Genomic DNA, 20518 nt, shown 5'->3' with positions numbered 1-20518 from the left:
TATATATATATATAATAGTATATATATAATATATAATATATATATATATATATATATATATATATATATATATATATATATATATATATATATATATATTACACAAAACTAAATAGTCTTGTTAGACAAATTGCCCCTATTAGAGGCAAGTTGACTAACAAGCCGAATGACTGGCAATTGTTTTGAATTTGAGTTAAATCTAACATAGAAATGTAATCAAACCTAACCTAACCTATGCTAACCCAAGCTAAGCTAACCTAACCTAACCTAAGCTAACCCAAGCTAAGCTAAGCTAACCTAACCTAACCTAACCTAACCTACCTAACCTAAGCTAATCTAACCTAACCTAACCCAGCAATTCATGATCTTAATAAATACTGTTAATTGGATAAACCAATTGGAAAGAAATGTTCGAAAATAACAAATTAACTGTGCTTGTTAGGAAATTGGGCCTTGCATACTTGTCCCAATAGTGTGGTTCTCGCTTTTAGGTACGACATAAACGTATACCTAAGTTGAGAGAGAAAAGATTCTCACTCAAACATGCATATCGATTGCCAGTCCTGAATTCTGGGTAAATATTCGTGTCCTCCCTTTTCATTTACCATCATTTGGATACTATCAAAACAGCTCTGAGAAGGATAAAATGAATAAAACGGGTAGCTCCCTCATGTAAAAAGGAAGAGTTGGGAAAGATCTCTCTCTCTCTCTCTCTCCCCCTCACACCACCCCCCCCCCCCCCACCAATGATCCTGCTCTGCTAGTATATAACGTAACAAACCTTCCCCCCCCCCCTCCCCAATCAGAGTCCCTTTAAGCATGCGAGGATAAAAATAGATTTCATAAGACCCAATGTGCTAGCTGATATCAAAACAATTTATGTTATCGTCTATTAAGCCCTTCAGTAAAAAAGTATAGGGACCTAATTAGGTCCCGTTTTGAGGTGGTGGTGGGTGGAATCGATGGATTAGCCAAGCTCTTATCCGCCGAATCCGTAGAGGGTACGACCCTGGCGCTTCAGAGCGTACACCACGTCCATGGCAGTGACGGTCTTCCTCTTGGCGTGTTCCGTGTAGGTTACAGCATCACGGATGACGTTCTCGAGGAACACCTTCAGGACGCCACGGGTCTCTTCGTAGATGAGACCCGAAATACGCTTGACGCCGCCACGACGAGCTAAGCGACGAATAGCGGGCTTGGTGATGCCCTGGATGTTGTCACGTAGCACCTTACGATGACGCTTGGCGCCACCCTTTCCGAGTCCCTTGCCTCCCTTGCCGCGTCCAGTCATGGTGTTGTAGTTGTGTGAATCGAATTGATCGAATGCCCGCACGATTTCCCGACTATATCCCATCAAGCGGACGTACTAGTAGCATTGCAACTCCTGCCTGCCCTTACTTTACGCTTGTGGTCGAGTAGACACGGCTTTCTCACAACGCTTTCAAAACTGCAGTTGCCTACTCGTCTGTTTCACGTCCCTGTGAAATGACTTTTGCACAAATCCAAAAATAGAGCAAAATCAGCGATAATAGTGATTGAGGTGAGCCGCCTGTTGGCTGCAGCCAGAGGAAGGAGGGGAGGGGCAACGGGGTGACGTAGGCGAGTCGAGCAGCCAATGGCGCTCGAGCAAGCGCCTCGAGACGGCGTATATAAGCAAAAATTTTTCGGCGCCGGCCATCACAAACCACAGTTGTTCACCATGGCTCGCACCAAGCAGACTGCTCGCAAGTCCACGGGAGGCAAGGCTCCTCGTAAGCAGCTGGCCACCAAGGCAGCACGCAAGTCTGCTCCTGCCACAGGGGGTGTGAAGAAGCCTCACCGTTACAGGCCCGGAACGGTCGCCCTGCGTGAGATCCGTCGTTACCAGAAGAGCACCGAGTTGCTCATCAGGAAACTTCCCTTCCAGCGTCTGGTGCGCGAGATTGCCCAGGACTTCAAGACCGATCTTCGCTTCCAGTCGTCTGCCGTCATGGCTTTACAGGAGGCATCCGAGGCTTACCTGGTCGGTCTCTTCGAGGACACTAACCTCTGTGCCATCCACGCCAAGCGTGTCACCATCATGCCAAAGGACATTCAGCTTGCTCGCCGTATCCGTGGAGAGCGTGCATAAGCTAAATCGACCACCCTAGTATACACCAAACTCGGCCTTCTCAGGGCCAAAATATCCTTCTAAGGAGATTTCAGACATTCCTAGCATCAGTCATATGAATTAACCTTCATCTACACATATAATAAATAAATAAATAAATAAACAAATACACTAATTTAGGTGTCATACATACACGTGATATCAATAAATCAAGTCATTTGTAGTACAACCTGTTCTCTTACAAACAAAACGCCGTCGCTTTTCGCTCTTATGCACTGTCAAGGATCACCCACCCCCCCCCCCCCCCCCAAAATAAAAATTGTCATACTGTACTAGAAATAAAAGCAGCTTGTATAAGTGACATACTGTCCAGTCCTGTTTTATTCTGTTTTCGGTCCTCTGGCTTAATCTGTTAAGTTAGGAGATGACATTTTAAATTAACCGTTTTCTTGACATTTTCAAACCTAAGAGGGTGGCCTGCATAGTAATCCTAATGTGGAACATAACAATGAATCTCTAATCTCTAGAAAAAGATACCGAGTGCTTATATGTGTTGAGAGAGAGAGAGAGAGAGAGAGAGAGAGAGAGAGAGAGAGAGAGAGGAGAGAGAGAGAGAGAGAGAGAGAGAGAGAGAGAGAGAGAGAGAGAGAGAGAGAGAGACAGACAGACAGACAGACAGACAGACAGACAGACAGACAGACAGACAGACAAGACAGACAGACAGACAGACAGACAGACAGACAGACAGACAGACAGAGACTGAGAGAGAGAAACACACAGACAGTTTCATAAATATTCTCATTTTATAGCTATTTGCTTCAGTGACAGAGGTTTTTGTTATAATAGTATTGGTGTCTAACACTCACAATCTCTTTAGAAATTAAAGTGTGGCTCCAATGGAGCCGAGTTTGTTGGTTGAGGCCAAGCCACCACCACAGGGCAGTAAGTAAGCCGTTTACTTGGAGGAGGTGTACTTGGTGACGGCCTTAGTGCCCTCAGAGACGGCGTGCTTGGCCAGTTCTCCGGGCAACAGGAGCCTTACAGCCGTCTGGATCTCCCGACTGGTAATGGTGGAACGCTTGTTGTAGTGGGCCAGGCGAGAAGCCTCGGCGGCGATGCGCTCAAAGATGTCGTTCACGAACGAGTTCATGATCGACATGGCTTTGGAAGAGATACCAGTGTCGGGGTGGACCTGCTTCAGCACTTTGTAGATGTAGATGCTGTAGCTCTCCTTCCTGCGCGCTTCTTTTTCTTATCGCCCTTGGCAATGGCCTTCTGGGCCTTTCCGGCCTTCTTGGCAGCCTTTCCAGATGCCTTGGGTGGCATGATGATGCTCGTGCTGGCTGGCGTTGCAGTACAATAATGAACTTTTGCGCGAGTCGAGCTTTCCTTTTATATCCCGCTCGCGACTCAGCTCAGAGCGGGTCGCGTGGCGGAGCGCGCTGATTGGTCAGTGGCGGACTCCCTTGATCCTGAGCGGGTATATAACACGAAGCTCGATCTGCGGGCCGGCATTAAAAGGCCAGTTGACTACTAGCTCTCTCGGCGTCAAGACACGCCGGGGCACCTGTACTGTGTCTCAACCTAGCTCTACTGACGCTTACAGCAGTATGATGTCCTAATAAAATAACTACCCATCCTCATCCTTCATCCCACACCCCCTCCCCCCCCCATTCCCCACCCTCTCCTCCCCATTCTCTCCCTGCCTGTACCAAGACACACCACACACACACTCACACAATACACAATGCATAACCTACTAATCATAGAATTAAGGAGTGAATAAGGCTGTCTTTCTAAACTGTTTCTACCTCTTGTATTTCGCCATTCCAAACGATCATTCCCGAGCGGTAGCCAAAACCGGGTTCTTGAAATTCTTGCGAAGGTTTGATCGGGCATCTAACAGCCTTGTAGCAGGCTTAGGCTATCGATAGGTTCAATTACCACCTTGTCTAGTAGCTCTAGTTGCCTAGCAACTAGAAGTTAGAGGCCTCGGCCTAACTAACACCCACCATCCACTTAGTCTACCTGGACACTTCACAGCACCCACCATAGTATAGATTAGATTAGGCTGCCTGGCCCACCAAGCTATGGCGACCAAAGTCAGATTCACAGACGAATCTGGCCGGGGTCGTACCCCAGCCCAACTACTTGAGGTGATCTACGAGGTCACCCAGATTACCTACAAAAATGTGTACAAAATAACGAATGGAGCCATCTTGTTGGTACCCAATGCAAACCTCCCAGACCTCCTTTCGTCAGACACCATGAACAAACTAAGGGAGAAGAATATCACTGTCTACCCCCCTGCCGAATTCCAAGCCCAGCGCACCATCTTTGTACATAGGATCCATGACATCATCATGGACCACTCAAATGATGAAATAATTGCAGAAATAGAGAGGAAAAACAGGGATGTCAAATACTTCAGGCCCACAGATTCACAACCCAACGCAACAACCAAGTACTGAAACTTACTCTGGCTTCACCGGAGCAAGCAACGCAAGTCTGCACACAAGGCCTTTCTGCATTTGGCATCATGGCTGAACCTGACAAAATCCACCCACAGAGGTTTTACAAGCTCAAGCAATGCTTCAAATGCTTTCAGTATGACCACTATTCCAATGCATGTAACAATGGAACCCCCAAGTGCAGCAGGTGCACAGGGGAACACAGCTACAGGGAATGCACAAACCCAACACCCAAATGTGCTCTATGCAATGGTCCACACATTGCAATCTCGCATCTTTGTCCCGCAGGCAAGAGGCAATCAAGCAATTGCATGAAACAGAGACAGCAGCCCGCCAACAGGCAGCTATTACCATCCCTGCCCTCCTCCACCAGTAAATGCCTGGGGCATCCCTAACCAACAACAGGCCCAGTCGGTGGCCCAAGTGGGACACCAAAGCACCCAACACCCCCATAACCCCACGGTTATACCAGAGCAAACCCAGAATCAACACAACAGGCCCCAACACCTAACTCTCTTGCACCAAACCCCGATCCCAAGCCCAGCTTAGGGGCCGAACTCCTAACATTTGCTCAAATCCAATTTCCAGACAACCCAGTGAAGCTCCTAGGTTTCTGGAACTCACTTAGGAAAGACAATGGCCTACCCCCCTGTCCATATGTCCGAGACTCGCTTGCCTACTTGACCTCCTAACATCACAACAACCGCCGGCCAGGCCCAAGCACAACCCAACAACCCCAACCCTAGTACTCCTCGCCCCCTGGCCTTCAACCAACGCCAGGAGACTCCAAACTCCCTGAACAACCCCGGCCCCCTCCACCCCGACATTCTGGGAAACACCTATGTCCACCCTTCCTGAAACACTCCCACATCAGATCGTCCTCAAAGCTATCACAAACTCCCTTGCCATACGGAACCCCATCCGCACTAGGAAATTTCGCTTCAAACATCGCAGCCCCACAACAATATATTCCACACAACGCTGTCACCAAGAGGCCTAGGACCAGCACTACAGCCGAACCCCATCCCCTGTGGACGGAGCAAGGGCAAGCAACCCCCACAACTCTTCACCAGAGAGCGACTCTAGCACCACGGATGTCGACATCATGAACAGCAGTGACACCGAAGACCCCCCAATGGCACAGCAACGTATGGTAAACCCCAAACCCAACCAATCCCCGACCGGAACCAGGAACAAGACACCTGGCTCAACAGCTTTACCCCCCTCCTCCACAAACAGAAGCGACCAAACCGAATGTAACAACATTGGCACTACAGCCAAACAAACACTTCCGTCTCATAGTCAATAATGGGGATCACAATCCTTCAGGTGAACATCAGACACTTCTTCAACAACAGATACCTTCTCACTCTGGAAGTAGCCAGACTTAACCCAGATGTAATCTTACTCAATGAAACAGCGGCCAGACAGGACCAGCACATCTCCATCTGGGGATATTCCACCAGGGAAGTCAACAGGGGTAGGTTCAGTGGGGTGGCAATACTAATAAGAAGAGGACTCTCCTACCGCCCCATCCTCGTAGAAGACGACAACTTTCTTGCAATAGAGACTCACCACTTCACACGGCCCCCTCATCTGTCTGCACCGCATATCTACCACCTAGACTGGCCTACCTCCCCTCCATCCCTCTGAACAAGCTGCTCGACAGGAATCTCCCCACTATCATCGCAGGAGACCTGAATGCCCACCATCAGGCCTTATTCAACGCACCTGCCAGGCCAGACCTCAAGGGCAGGCAGCTCTTCAATCTAATGCAAAACCGGGACCTCTCCTTCCAAGGCCCCCACTTTAAGACGTTCTTTGCGGGCAACCATAGGGGCACCCCTGACATAGTGCTGACCAACAGAGATTGTGACCTGTTCCACTGCAGAGTAACCCCAGGCAAGAACGTGGGGTCGGACCACATCCCTGTGGTCACATCCCTCCAAGCAGCCCCCTTCAGATATGTGGCACCACCCAGGCCCAGGACTGGGAACCATACGTGCCCGTGAATATGACACCTTCCTTGCTGACGACCCCATCATTGAGTTCGAGAACCTCCCAACCCAAACAATCGACCAAGCAGTAAACACCATCCACAACCGGATCCAGCTTGCAACCGAGGCCACTTGTGAAATATCCACCACAAGGACTTACCACCAATATAAGCCGACCCGAGAAATCAGAGGCAAAATGAATGGAGTACCAGCGAGCCTGCCAAAGCCACTACCAAACTGGCCAGCCACCAGCGTTTGACCCTACAAACACTCAGAAGGGAAACCATAGACCTTACGCTGACCCACAAGAGCCACATTTGGGGAACCCTGGTGAGACAGGCCAACCAGTACAAAAGGGAGCCGGCTACTTTCTGGCGCAAGATCAGACAGCTCCTGGGATCAGTTAACCCCAGCCTCACCCACCTTGTACACACATTCCTTGACGAAGATGAAGAGGAGCAGCAAGAAAAAATAGAAGACCCACAGGATCAGGCTGACCTCATGGGCGCAGTCTGGAAAAAGACACTCACAGCTTCAAACAGCAGAGCCTTCAACAACACTCACTTTGAACGTGTCAACCAATGGACAACAGAAAATGCCGCCTCCCTTAACAGCACCCCTCTGATTGACCTGACAACCCTAGAAGACGACCACCCTCTAACAAGACCCATAACTATGCTAGAGATGAGAGGAGTCATCAAAAAGCACCAGAGATAAGGCCCCTGGACCATCAGGGATCAAAGCGCTGCAGATCAAACTTCTACCAGGCAATCTTATGCAATCCATACTCAACCTATTCAACGCTATGCTGGCATCGGGTCACATTCCTGTAGCATTCAAGTCAGCCAAGATGATATTCATTCCCAAACCCAAGAAAGACCCCCACCAACCTGGCAACTACCGACCAATCTCCCTCTTAGACACGATAGGCAAGTGCTTTGAAAAATCATGTCAAACCGTCCTTAACTACTACATGGAGTACAACAACCTCTTCACAGAAAAGCAGTTTGGCTTTCGAGCACATAGATCAACCCAGCACGCAATTAACATCATCTACGACGCCGTAAGCTCAATTCGAAGCAAAAACAGGTAGCTTTGATTGCAACGAGGGACGTACACAAGGCCTTCGACAGCCTGTGGCACGATGGTCTTGTGTACAAATTAGCAGACTTACCAGCGCAAAACTGGACCCTCCTCAGGCTGATCAGAAATTTCCTTAAGAATAGGCAAGTTACCCCCAGCTTCAAGGCAAAAGAGGCCGCAGCCTTCACCCCAACAGCTGGAGTCCCCCAAGGATCATGCTTGAGCCCGGTTCTCTTCAACATCTTTGTAAATGACCTACCCCAACCAGAGTATAGGGACACCATTATCGTACAATTTGCGGACGACGTAACACACGTAATAACATCTAACCCTAGCATCCAAGCGGCCAAGCATGCAACTGTAACCCGTAAGGCAAACGTAGAACTAGCAAGGACTGCTAACTGGGAAAGGAAATGGAGGATCACCACTAACCCAGAAAAGATCCAATTAAGCACTGTCGGCTGTATGGCCTTCTCTATTGAAAATGAGGGGGGAATAAGAATCAGGGGTGATCCCATAGCCATCTCAAACTCCAACACAGTGCTCGGTTACAACTTCAACAGGCTACTCAACTCCTCCCAGTACGTATCCCAGAAGACAGCGATGGCCCGGGCTCACTGGAGAGGCTCTTCCGTTTCAACCAAGCCCCATCCCACATCAAGCTCCACCTGTACAGAATGATCATAAGGCCTAGCTTGGAATACCCCTACGTTCCCCTGAACCTCACCAACAAATCCAACATGTTGAAGATTCAACGAGTACAAAACAAAGCACTTCGCTTTGCAGAGGGCCTGACTCTGAGGGACAGGGTAAGAACTGACCTGATCCATGAGACGCTCAACATGAAGCCAATGAACATTAGGCTCAGCTACCTGGCCAGAAGACAGCTGTACCGTATGAAGAACATGTATGTCCCAGACCCAGAAGATCCCTTCGTAGCAGAAACACCACCAGCGACTACGAGATCCACGAACCACCACACAGAACCAGAAGAATCACTCTCCAACAAAAAGTGATCAGACATATCCATGATGAGGCCTTCCCAAGCCCTCAGATACTAAGCGGTCTGCCAGACGATCCAGATGAGTGGCCCATCCCGGACCCAATCTACACCAAATGAAGAATAAAGAAAGAAAGAAAAAAAAAAATAACAAAATAAAAAAATAAAAATAAAAAAATAAAAAAATAAATAAATAAATTAAAAAAAAAAAAAAAAAAAAAAAAAAAATAATAAAAAAAAAAAAAAAAAAAAATATATAAATAAATAAAACACCTACAAAAAAATATAAAACCAAAAAACCATTTGTCGTGGCGGCAGAAGTGTAACTACCCTGATGTTTCTAAGATTAGCCTCCTTCAGCCAACTCCATCGGCTCTAGTGCTTTAGGACACCAACAAGGTCACAAACACTAGCCCCCCCAGCCAATGTACTGACAACCCAACATAACACATACGCAAACAAACAACACATACAAAAATGTCAACCCATGGTGGACAGGCCACCGAACTTTCAAACCTCCTCTCTCTCTACACCCGCATCCTCTTCCTGAATTTCATCTCCCCATCCCTCTACCTCCCCATCCTTTCCATTCCCTATGGACATCAATCCGAATCCGAATCCGGCATTAAAACACCACAAACCCACAACAGCAGCAGCAATGTCAGGACGCGGCAAGGGAGGCAAAGTGAAGGGCAAGTCAAAGTCTCGCTCCAGCAGGGCCGGACTTCAGTTCCCCGTGGGCAGAATTCACCGTCTGCTGCGTAAGGGCAACTACGCCGAACGCGTCGGTGCTGGCGCTCCTGTCTACCTGGCAGCCGTCATGGAATACCTCGCTGCCGAAGTTCTCGAGCTCGCCGGTAACGCCGCACGTGACAACAAGAAGACCCGTATCATCCCACGTCACTTGCAGTTGGCCATCCGCAACGACGAAGAACTCAACAAACTTCTGTCTGGCGTAACCATTGCACAGGGAGGTGTTCTTCCAAACATTCAGGCAGTTCTTTTGCCAAAGAAGACAGAGAAGAAGTAAGCACTTCTGCCACCCACCAGCGACAAATACCATAACCAGGCTCCATCCGGAGCCACACACACTTTAATAGAGAGATTCAAGTAGACAATCAACTTTCAAACATTAATAATAACATTTATATTGATTTCATTTGGAATGTGTACATAACAAACAAACAAAACAAAATTATAGGGGATATTCAGCATCACTTGGAATATTAACCAATCATATAAATCCAATATATATTTATATTTTACTTTAAGCGAGGAATTCTATTCTATCCATTTTTAATCATACAAATGAACAAAAGCAATTCTTCACTAGACGTAATGAATGAATAAATGATCAAGGTTTTAATGTGTTTCATGAATATATATATATATATATATATATATATATATATATATATATATATATATATATATATATATATATATATATATATATATATATATATATATATATTTTAATACTTGTGAACCAGAATATGTTTGAGCAGCAGCGATCGTGCCTGCCATTGGCCGAAGTGCAACAATTCAAATAATTTAAAGGGCCTGCTCGGGTATATAAGAGAGGCTGGGAGACTGGGGCCGGTGGTGGGTGATGGGTGATGAGTGATGGTGTGGTGTGGTGTGGTGTGGTGTTGTTAAGAGTTGATTTACGGCCAGCCAGCCAGCCAGCCAGCCAGCCAGCTAGCAGCCAAGGCAGGGCAGGCAAGGCCAAGGCCAGGCCAGCTGCAGGCAAGGCAGGGCAAGGCAAGGCATAGCAGGACAGGCAGGACAGGCCAGGCAAGGCAAGGCAGCCAGGCAGGCAGACAGGCAAGGCAGGCAGGCAGGCAGGCAGGCAGGCAGGCAGGCAGGCAGGCAGGCAGGCAGGCAGGCAGGCAGGCAGGCAGGCAGGCAGGCAGGCAGGCAGGCAGGCAGGCAGGCAGGCAGGCAGGCAGGCAGGCAGCCAGCCAGCCAGCCAGCCAGCCAGCCAGCCAGCCAGCCAGCCAGCCAGCCAGCCAGCCAGCCAGCCAGCCAGCCAGCCACTCCCACTTTGTATTTATATGCATTCAATTTATATTCAAACATTATATATGTTAAGGGCCTTGTTTTAGTGTTTATTTTAAAAATGACAAACATCGAGTCATTTTACCAGTCCTTTAGCGTTAACGGTGATGCATTTTAAAACTGAACATAAATCGCCTTTTCTGGATATATCAAATATCGAATCCGCTTAATGTGCCTACAATTCAATCATTCAAAAAATACATAATTTACATCAAGCCTTTTCATAGAACAGACAATAAGATTTGTAGATGCAAAAAAAAAAAAAATCCTTTAAGTTATCAATACAATGTGAGAAAACTTTACTTTTATAACTAAAGTTGCACAATTATACCAACTTCTATGGTGGCTGGGTTGGTAAGGTGTGTGGCTGGTGTTTTGGAAGTCGCGAGTTCAAACGACCCAATGGGAATAATACTTTTTTTTTTTTGCCATACAATCTTCCTAATACTATTATGTAGGTTTGTGTGTGTTTTTTTTTATTCATTCTTTGGTTTTATAGATGACATACATATTGACTCCTTTTACCGGTCCTTAATTAGGCTCTGGGGAAGCAATGGTGGTGGTGGTGGTGGTGGTGGTGCATTTAAAACTAAACCAAAAATCACCAGTTCTGGACGCGTCAAATATCATATCCGCTAATGTGTCTACAACCTAATTACTTAAAACTACACTATTTAATTCATTCATATCATGTGCATATTGGTCATTATGCTCATACAACCGACATCAAAATTTATTTTCATTATTAGAATCATACATTTCATCAAGTAATACAGATACAAAGAGATTTTCTTTCTGAGAAGACCGTTAGTATTGGCTGGCTGGCAGGCAGGCAGGCAGGCAGGCATTTGAGGGTTATTATTTCGCCTGTTGATTGGGGGGAGGGTTGATGTGTTAGGGGGTTTTCGGTTAGGTGTGGTGGTGGTGATTGGTGGTGAGTGGTAGTGGTGGTGGTGGTGGTGGTGGTGGTGGTGGTAGTAGGTGGGAGTTGGGGGGGGGGGGGGGGGGGAGGGGGAGGGAAGGGGAGGGGAATGATGGTCTGTGGATTCCTTCTCCGTACCCTTTACATATAAGCAAAAATATGCCTTCCTGTGGGTATAGAAACATTAACACAAATTATATCAGTAACTGATATTGTAGCCTTTTAAACAGAAAAGATTTGTACATACAAATACTTTTTAATTATCATTTATTTGTGGAAATGGCATTTACGTCATTAAATTGATACCTCAGCATCAAGCTAGTGTCCTGCAGCAGTGGTCCAGTGGTAAAGTGTATATAAGTGATGCGTATTCTTGGAGTTGCGAGTTCAAACCCGGATTAAGCTATATATATATACAACATGTTTTGTTTTGGTTGTTCGTTTTTGTATAAAGCCTCACACAATATCTATATTAAGCGAGTTTGTTTTAAACATGACATACATATTAATTCATTTTACCAGGCCTTATTCCACACAACTCCGTGAATTTCCCGTGGAGCCAGCCATTCAAACAAAAACAAACGAAACAAAACAAAACAAAACAAAAAACATTATTGCCAACAGCATTTGGTGTTCCCAGGCGGTCACCCATCCAAGTACTAACCAAACCCAACGTTGCTTAACTTCGCTGATCGGACGAGAAGCGGTGTTCTCAACGTGGTATGGCCGTTGGCATGAGACTGCCTACACATTGTGGCTAATAACCAACTCTTTTTTAAGTCATCGCGGCAGGATACGGACCTGCTTGTGGTGTCTTAATGGTAATTGTATCCTAACATATTTTTGTCTCCTTGGCATGGATATTTAACATCGTTTATTCAGTCTTGGGTTTATGTTCTTTCGCCATTTACAGACATTTTACATCTACCTACTTCCTCAGCCTGCCCTGCCAATTTCTAATGAATTTGTGGATTTTCTTTTGTAATACAAACATGTGTGTGCTCATCTGCTCTTCAGTTTTATGATATTTGTCTCATCTGTCCTGCTTTATGATACTTTTACAAAGAACATGAACAAATGCTTCTATTTTAGAGAAGATATGGGATCCAGGTTTCGGAGCCGTAAAACCAACCGTCGTGATTGGTGGACGAGTTGCCAGGTTGCAGCTTCTGTACCGTGCCGGCACATAAATAGGTTCGGCTCAAGCGGCGGCAGCATCATTCCCCCGTGACTGTCTGAGCGTCTCTCATCACCTTGGTTGGTTCATCATCATCATCATGGTAGAAGCAAAGCCTACCAAGAAGGCTGCGGCTGCTGCTGCTGCTGCTGCTGTGGTGGCCACCACCAGGAAACCTCGCGTCCAGGTTGCTCACCCGAAAACTAGTCAAATGGTTCTAGCCGCGGTCGCAGCACTCAAAGACCGTAAGGGCTCGTCTCTACAAGCAATCAAGAAGTACGTTGTTGCCAACAACAAAGTCGAGGCTGCCAAGATCGCCATTTACATCCGAAGATTTCTCAAGAAAGCAGTGGCTGACGGCATTCTTGTTCAGACCAAGGAAGTGGAGCTAGTGGATCATTCAAGCTGGCCGTAGCAGAGAAGAGGGCCGTTCTAACTCCCAAGAAAGCCACCACAACCAAGAAACCATCTACAGCAGCAAAGAAGGCCGTGGTAACTCCCAAGAAAGCCGCCACAAGCAACAAACCACCTACAGCCTTGAAAAAGAAGCAGCAGCAGCTTGTTGTTGGGAACAAAAAGCCCAAAATAAAGAGAGCTTCAAAATCTCCCAAACCACCCAAGGCAAAGAAAGCTGTCAAGAAAACAACAAAGGCAAAATAAACGACGACATGCAAGCAGCATGAATACACATGACAATAAACATCCAGGCCTCCCCCCTCAGTGGAGGGGCCTCATATGATTCCAAAAAGAGTTTAGTTTTGTACACAAATAAATCATTACTTTTGGGGTAGATTTACTCTGTATATTATATATATATATATATATATATATATATATATATATATATATATATATATATATATATATATATATATATATATATATAATATATATATATATACAGGGTGAGGTGATATGGTACCAAAGTTTTGGGTAAGGTGATTGACATTTACACAAGATAAAACACGAACCAATGGGAATAAAAACATAAGAATGGAAGTAACTGCAGAAGGCCTATTGGCCCATAACACAAGCACTTCCTCTTGATGCTTCTATATTGGTTCGGAGTCTTGAAGCTATAATATATATATATATATATATATATATATATATATATATATATATATATATATATATATATATATATATATATATATATATATATATATATATATATATGCACACAAAACTAAATAGTCTTGTTAGACAAATTGCCCCTATTAGAGGCAAGTTGACTAACAAGCCGAATGACTGGCAATTGTTTTGAATTTGAGTTAAATCTAACATAGAAATGTAATCAAACCTAACCTAACCTATGCTAACCCAAGCTAAGCTAAGCTAACCTAACCTAACCTAAGCTAAGCTAAGCTAACCAACCTAAGCTAAGCTAACCTAACCTAACCCAGCAATTCATGATCTTAATATAATACTGTTAATTGGATAAACCAATTTGGAAAGAAATGTTCGAAAATAACAAAATTAACTGTGCTTGTTAGGAAAATTGGGCCTTGCATACTTGTCCCAATAGTGTGGTTCTCGCTTTTAGGTACGACATAAACGTATACCTAAGTTGAGAGAGAAAAAGATTCGCACTCAAACATGCATATCGATTGCCATTCCTGAATTCTGGGTAGATATTCGTGTCCTCCCTTTTCATTTACCATCATTTGGATACTATCAAAACAGCTCTGAGAAGGATAAAATGAATAAAACGGGTAGCTCACTCATGTAAAAAGGAAGAGTTGGGAAAGATCTCTCTCTCTCTCTCTCTCCCTCCCTCACCCCCCCCCCCTCCCCACCAATGATCCTGCTCTGCTAGTATATAACGTAACAAACCTTCCCCCCCCCCCCCCCCCAATCAGAGTCCCTTTAAGCATGCGAGGATAAAAAATAGATTTCATAAGACCCAATGTGCTAGCTGATATCAAAACAATTTATGTTATCGTCTATTAAGCCCTTCAGTAAAAAAGTATAGGGACCTAATTAGGTCCCGTTTTGAGGTGGTGGTGGGTGGAATCGATGGATTAGCCAAGCTCTTATCCGCCGAATCCGTAGAGGGTACGACCCTGGCGCTTCAGAGCGTACACCACGTCCATGGCAGTGACGGTCTTCCTCTTGGCGTGTTCCGTGTAGGTTACAGCATCACGGATGACGTTCTCGAGGAACACCTTCAGGACGCCACGGGTCTCTTCGTAGATGAGACCCGAAATACGCTTGACGCCGCCACGACGAGCTAAGCGACGAATAGCGGGCTTGGTGATGCCCTGGATGTTGTCACGTAGCACCTTACGATGACGCTTGGCGCCACCCTTTCCGAGTCCCTTGCCTCCCTTGCCGCGTCCAGTCATGGTGTTGAAGTTGTGTGAATCGAATTGACGAATGCCCGCACGATTTCCCGACTATATCCCATCAAGCGGACGTACTAGTAGCATTGCAACTCCTGCCTGCCCTTACTTTACGCTTGTGGTCGAGTAGACACGGCTTTCTCACAACGCTTTCAAAACTGCAGTTGCCTACTCGTCTGTTTCACGTCCCTGTGAAATGACTTTTGCACAAATCCAAAAAATAGAGCAAAATCAGCAATAATAGTGATTGAGGTGAGCCGCCTGTTGGCTGCAGCCAGAGGAAGGAGGGGAGGGGCAACGGGGTGACGTAGGCGAGTCGAGCAGCCAATGGCGCTCGAGCAAGCGCCTCGAGACGGCGTATATAAGCAAAAATTTTTCGGCGCCGGCCATCACAAACCACAGTTGTTCACCATGGCTCGCACCAAGCAGACTGCTCGCAAGTCCACGGGAGGCAAGGCTCCTCGTAAGCAGCTGGCCACCAAGGCAGCACGCAAGTCTGCTCCTGCCACAGGGGGTGTGAAGAAGCCTCACCGTTACAGGCCCGGAACGGTCGCCCTGCGTGAGATCCGTCGTTACCAGAAGAGCACCGAGTTGCTCATCAGGAAACTTCCCTTCCAGCGTCTGGTGCGCGAGATTGCCCAGGACTTCAAGACAGATCTTCGCTTCCAGTCGTCTGCCGTCATGGCTTTACAGGAGGCATCCGAGGCTTACCTGGTCGGTCTCTTCGAGGACACTAACCTCTGTGCCATCCACGCCAAGCGTGTCACCATCATGCCAAAGGACATTCAGCTTGCTCGCCGTATCCGTGGAGAGCGTGCATAAGCTAAATCGACCACCCTAGTATACACCAAACTCGGCCCTTCTCAGGGCCAAAATATCCTTCTAAGGAGATTTCAGACATTCCTAGCATCAGTCATATGAATTAACCTTCATCTACACATATAATAAATAATAAAAAATTAAAAAAAAATAAATAAATACACTAATTTAGGTGTCATACATACACGTGATATCAATAAATCAAGTCATTTGTAGTACAACCTGTTCTCTTACAAACAAAACGCCGTCGCTTTTCGCTCTTATGCACTGTCAAGGATCACCCCCCCCAAAAATAAAAATTGTCATACTGTACTAGAAATAAAAGCAGCTTGTATAAGTGACATACTGTCCAGTCCTGTTTTATTCTGTTTTCGGTCCTCTGGCTTAATCTGTTAAGTTAGGAGATGACATTTTAAATTAACCGTTTTCTTGACATTTTCAAACCTAAGAGGGTGGCCTGCATAGTAATCCTAATGTGGAACATAACAATGAATCTCTAATCTCTAGAAAAAAGATACCGAGTGCTTATATGTGTTGAGAGAGAGAGAGAGAGAGAGAGAGAGAGAGAGAGAGAGAGAGAGAGAGAGAGAGAGAGAGAGAGAGAGAGAGAGAGAGAGAGAGAGAGAGAGACACACAGACAGACAGACAGACAGACAGACAGACAGACAGACAGACAGACAGACAGACAGACAGACAGACAGACAGACAGACAGACAGACAGAGACTGAGAGAGAGAAACACACACAGACAGTTTCATAAATATTCTCATTTTATAGCTATTTGCTTTCAGTGACAGAGGTTTTTGTTATAATAGTATTGGTGTCTAACACTCACAATCTCTTTAGAAATTAAAGTGTGGCTCCAATGGAGCCGAGTTTGTTGGTTTGAGGCCAAGCCACCACCACAGGGCAGTAAGCCGTTTACTTGGAGGAGGTGTACTTGGTGACGGCCTTAGTGCCCTCAGAGACGGCGTGCTTGGCCAGTTCTCCGGGCAACAGGAGCCTTACAGCCGTCTGGATCTCCCGACTGGTAATGGTGGAACGCTTGTTGTAGTGGGCCAGGCGAGAAGCCTCGGCGGCGATGCGCTCGAAGATGTCGTTCACGAACGAGTTCATGATCGACATGGCTTTGGAAGAGATACCAGTGTCGGGGTGGACCTGCTTCAGCACTTTGTAGATGTAGATGCTGTAGCTCTCCTTCCTCCTGCGCTTCTTTTTCTTATCGCCCTTGGCAATGGCCTTCTGGGCCTTTCCGGCCTTCTTGGCAGCCTTTCCAGATGCCTTGGGTGGCATGATGATGCTCGTGCTGGCTGGCGTTGCGATACAATAATGAACTTTTGCGCGAGTCGAGCTTTCCTTTTATATCCCGCTCGCGACTCAGCTCAGAGCGGGTCGCGTGGCGGAGCGCGCTGATTGGTCAGTTGGCGGACTCCCTTGATCCTGAGCGGGGTATATAACACGAAGCTCGATCTGCGGGCCGGCATTAAAACACCACAAACCCACAACAGCAGCAGTAATGTCAGGACGCGGCAAGGGAGGCAAAGTGAAGGGCAAGTCAAAGTCTCGCTCCAGCAGGGCCGGACTTCAGTTCCCCGTGGGCAGAATTCACCGTCTGCTGCGTAAGGGCAACTACGCCGAACGCGTCGGTGCTGGCGCTCCTGTCTACCTAGCAGCCGTCATGGAATACCTCGCTGCCGAAGTTCTGGAGCTCGCCGGTAACGCCGCACGTGACAACAAGAAGACCCGTATCATCCCACGTCACTTGCAGTTGGCCATCCGCAACGACGAAGAACTCAACAAACTTCTGTCTGGCGTAACCATTGCACAGGGAGGTGTTCTTCCAAACATTCAGGCAGTTCTTTTGCCAAAGAAGACAGAGAAGAAGTAAGCACTTCTGCCACCCACCACGACAAATACCATAACCAGGCTCCATCCGGAGCCACACACACTTTAATAGAGAGATTCAAGTAGACAATCAACTTTCAAACATTAATAATAACATTTATATTGATTTCATTTGGAATGTGTACATAACAAACAAACAAAACAAAATTATAGGGGATATTCAGCATCACTTGGAATATTAACCAATCATATAAATCCAATATATATTTTATATTTTACTTTAAGCGAGGAATTCTTATTCTATCAATTTTTAATCATACAAATGAACAAAAGCAATTCTTCACTAGACGTAATAAATGAATAAATGATCAAGGTTTTAATGTGTTTCATGAATATATATATATATATATATATATATATATATATATATATATATATATATATATATATATATATATATATATATATATATATATTATAATATATATATTTTAATACTTGTGAACCAGAATATGTTTGAGCAGCAGCGATCGTGCCATTGGCCGAAGTGCAACAATTCAAATAATTTAAAGGGCCTGCTCGGGTATATAAGAGAGGCTGGGAGACTGGGGCCGGTGGTGGGTGATGGGTGATGAGTGATGGTGTGGTGTGGTGTGGTGTGGTGTTGTTAAGAGTTGATTTACGGCCGGCCAGCCAGCCAGCCAGCCAGCCAGCCAGCCAGCCAGCCAGCCAGCCAGCCAGCCAGCCAGCCAGCCAGCTGCAGCCAAGGCAGGGCAAGGCAAGGCAATAACAGGACAGGACAGGACAGGCCAGGCAGGCAGGCAAGGCAAGGCAAGGCAAGGCAGGCAGGCAAGGCAGGCAGGCAGGCAGGCAGGCAGGCAGGCAGGCAGGCAGGCAGGCAGGCAGGCAGGCAGGCAGCAGGCAGGCAGGCAGCAGGCAGGCAGGCAGGCAGGCAGCCAGCAGCCAGCCAGCCAGCCAGCCAGCCAGCCAGCCAGCCAGCCAGCCAGCCAGCCAGCCAGCCAGCCAGCCAGCCAGCCACTCCCACTTTGTATTTATATGCATTCAATTTATATTCAAACATTATATATGTTAAGGGCCTTGTTTTAGTGTTTATTTTAAAAATGACAAACATCGAGTCATTTTACCAGTCCTTTAGCGTTAACGGTGATGCATTTTAAAACTGAACATAAATCGCCTTTTCTGGATATATCAAATATCGAATCCGCTTAATGTGCCTACAATTCAATCATTCAAAAAATACATAATTTACATCAAGCCTTTTCATAGAACAGACAATAAGATTTGTAGATGCAAAAAAAAAAAAATCCTTTAAGTTATCAATACAATGTGAGAAAACTTTACTTTTATAACTAAAGTTGCACAATTATACCAATTCTATGGTGGCTGGGTGGTAAGGTGTGTGGCTGGTGTTTTGGAAGTCGCGAGTTCAAACGACCCAATGGGAATAATACTTTTTTTTTTTTGCCATACAATCTTCCTAATACTATTATGTAGGTTTGTGTGTGTTTTTTTTTATTCATTCTTTGGTTTTATAGATGACATACATATTGACTCCTTTTACCGGTCCTTAATTAGGCTCTGGGGAAGCAATGGTGGTGGTGGTGGTGGTGGTGCATTTAAAACTAAACCAAAAATCACCAGTTCTGGACGCGTCAAATATCATATCCGCTTAATGTGTCTACAACCTAATTACTTAAAACTACACTATTTAATTCATTCATATCATGTGCATATTGGTCATTATGCTCATACAACCGACATCAAAATTTATTTTCATTATTAGAATCATACATTTCATCAAGTAATACAGATACAAAGAGATTTTCTTTCTGAGAAGACCGTTAGTATTGGCTGGCTGGCAGGCAGGCAGGCAGGCAGGCATTTGAGGGTTATTATTTCGCCTGTTGATTGGGGGGAGGGTTGATGTGTTAGGGGGTTTTCGGTTAGGTGTGGTGGTGGTGATTGGTGGTGAGTGGTAGTGGTGGTGTGGTGGTGGTGGTGGTGGTGGTGGTAGTAGGTGGGAGTTGGGGGGGGGGGGGGGGGGAGGGAGGGAAGGGGAGGGGAATGATGGTCTGTGGATTCCTTCTCCGTACCCTTTACATATAAGCAAAAATATGCCTTCCTGTGGGTATAGAAACATTAACACAAATTATATCAGTAACTGATATTGTAGCCTTTTAAACAGAAAAGATTTGTACATACAAATACTTTTTAATTATCATTTATTTGTGGAAATGGCATTTACGTCATTAAATTGATACCTCAGCATCAAGCTAGTGTCCTGCAGCAGTGGTCCAGTGGTAAAGTGTATATAAGTGATGCGTATTCTTGGAGTTGCGAGTTCAAACCCGGATTAAGCTATATATATATACAACATGTTTTGTTTTGGTTGTTCGTTTTTGTATAAAGCCTCACACAATATCTATATTAAGCGAGTTTGTTTTAAACATGACATACATATTAATTCATTTTACCAGGCCTTATTCCACACAACTCCGTGAATTTCCCGTGGAGCCAGCCATTCAAACAAAAACAAACGAAACAAAACAAAACAAAACAAAAAACATTATTGCCAACAGCATTTGGTGTTCCCAGGCGGTCACCCATCCAAGTACTAACCAAACCCAACGTTGCTTAACTTCGCTGATCGGACGAGAAGCGGTGTTCTCAACGTGGTATGGCCGTTGGC

General features: G+C 45.7%; 2 non-coding genes across 2 annotated transcripts; both read right to left on the bottom strand.

Moving 5' to 3' along the window:
• Positions 1-12238: 12238 nt before the first annotated feature.
• LOC138362060 (5S ribosomal RNA) lies at positions 12239-12357 on the bottom strand. The gene has a single exon (XR_011227384.1). It is a non-coding gene; the product is annotated as a 5S ribosomal RNA (ribosomal RNA).
• Positions 12358-20399: 8042 nt separating this feature from the next.
• Positions 20400-20518, bottom strand: LOC138362059 (5S ribosomal RNA). The gene has a single exon (XR_011227383.1). It is a non-coding gene; the product is annotated as a 5S ribosomal RNA (ribosomal RNA).

This window comes from Procambarus clarkii, unplaced genomic scaffold (genome assembly GCF_040958095.1).
Source record: "Procambarus clarkii isolate CNS0578487 unplaced genomic scaffold, FALCON_Pclarkii_2.0 HiC_scaffold_1136, whole genome shotgun sequence".
Classification (NCBI taxonomy): Eukaryota; Metazoa; Arthropoda; class Malacostraca; order Decapoda; family Cambaridae; genus Procambarus; species Procambarus clarkii.
The sequence above is the reverse complement of the archived record's forward strand: the minus strand, read 5'-3'. Positions and strand labels throughout refer to the sequence as shown.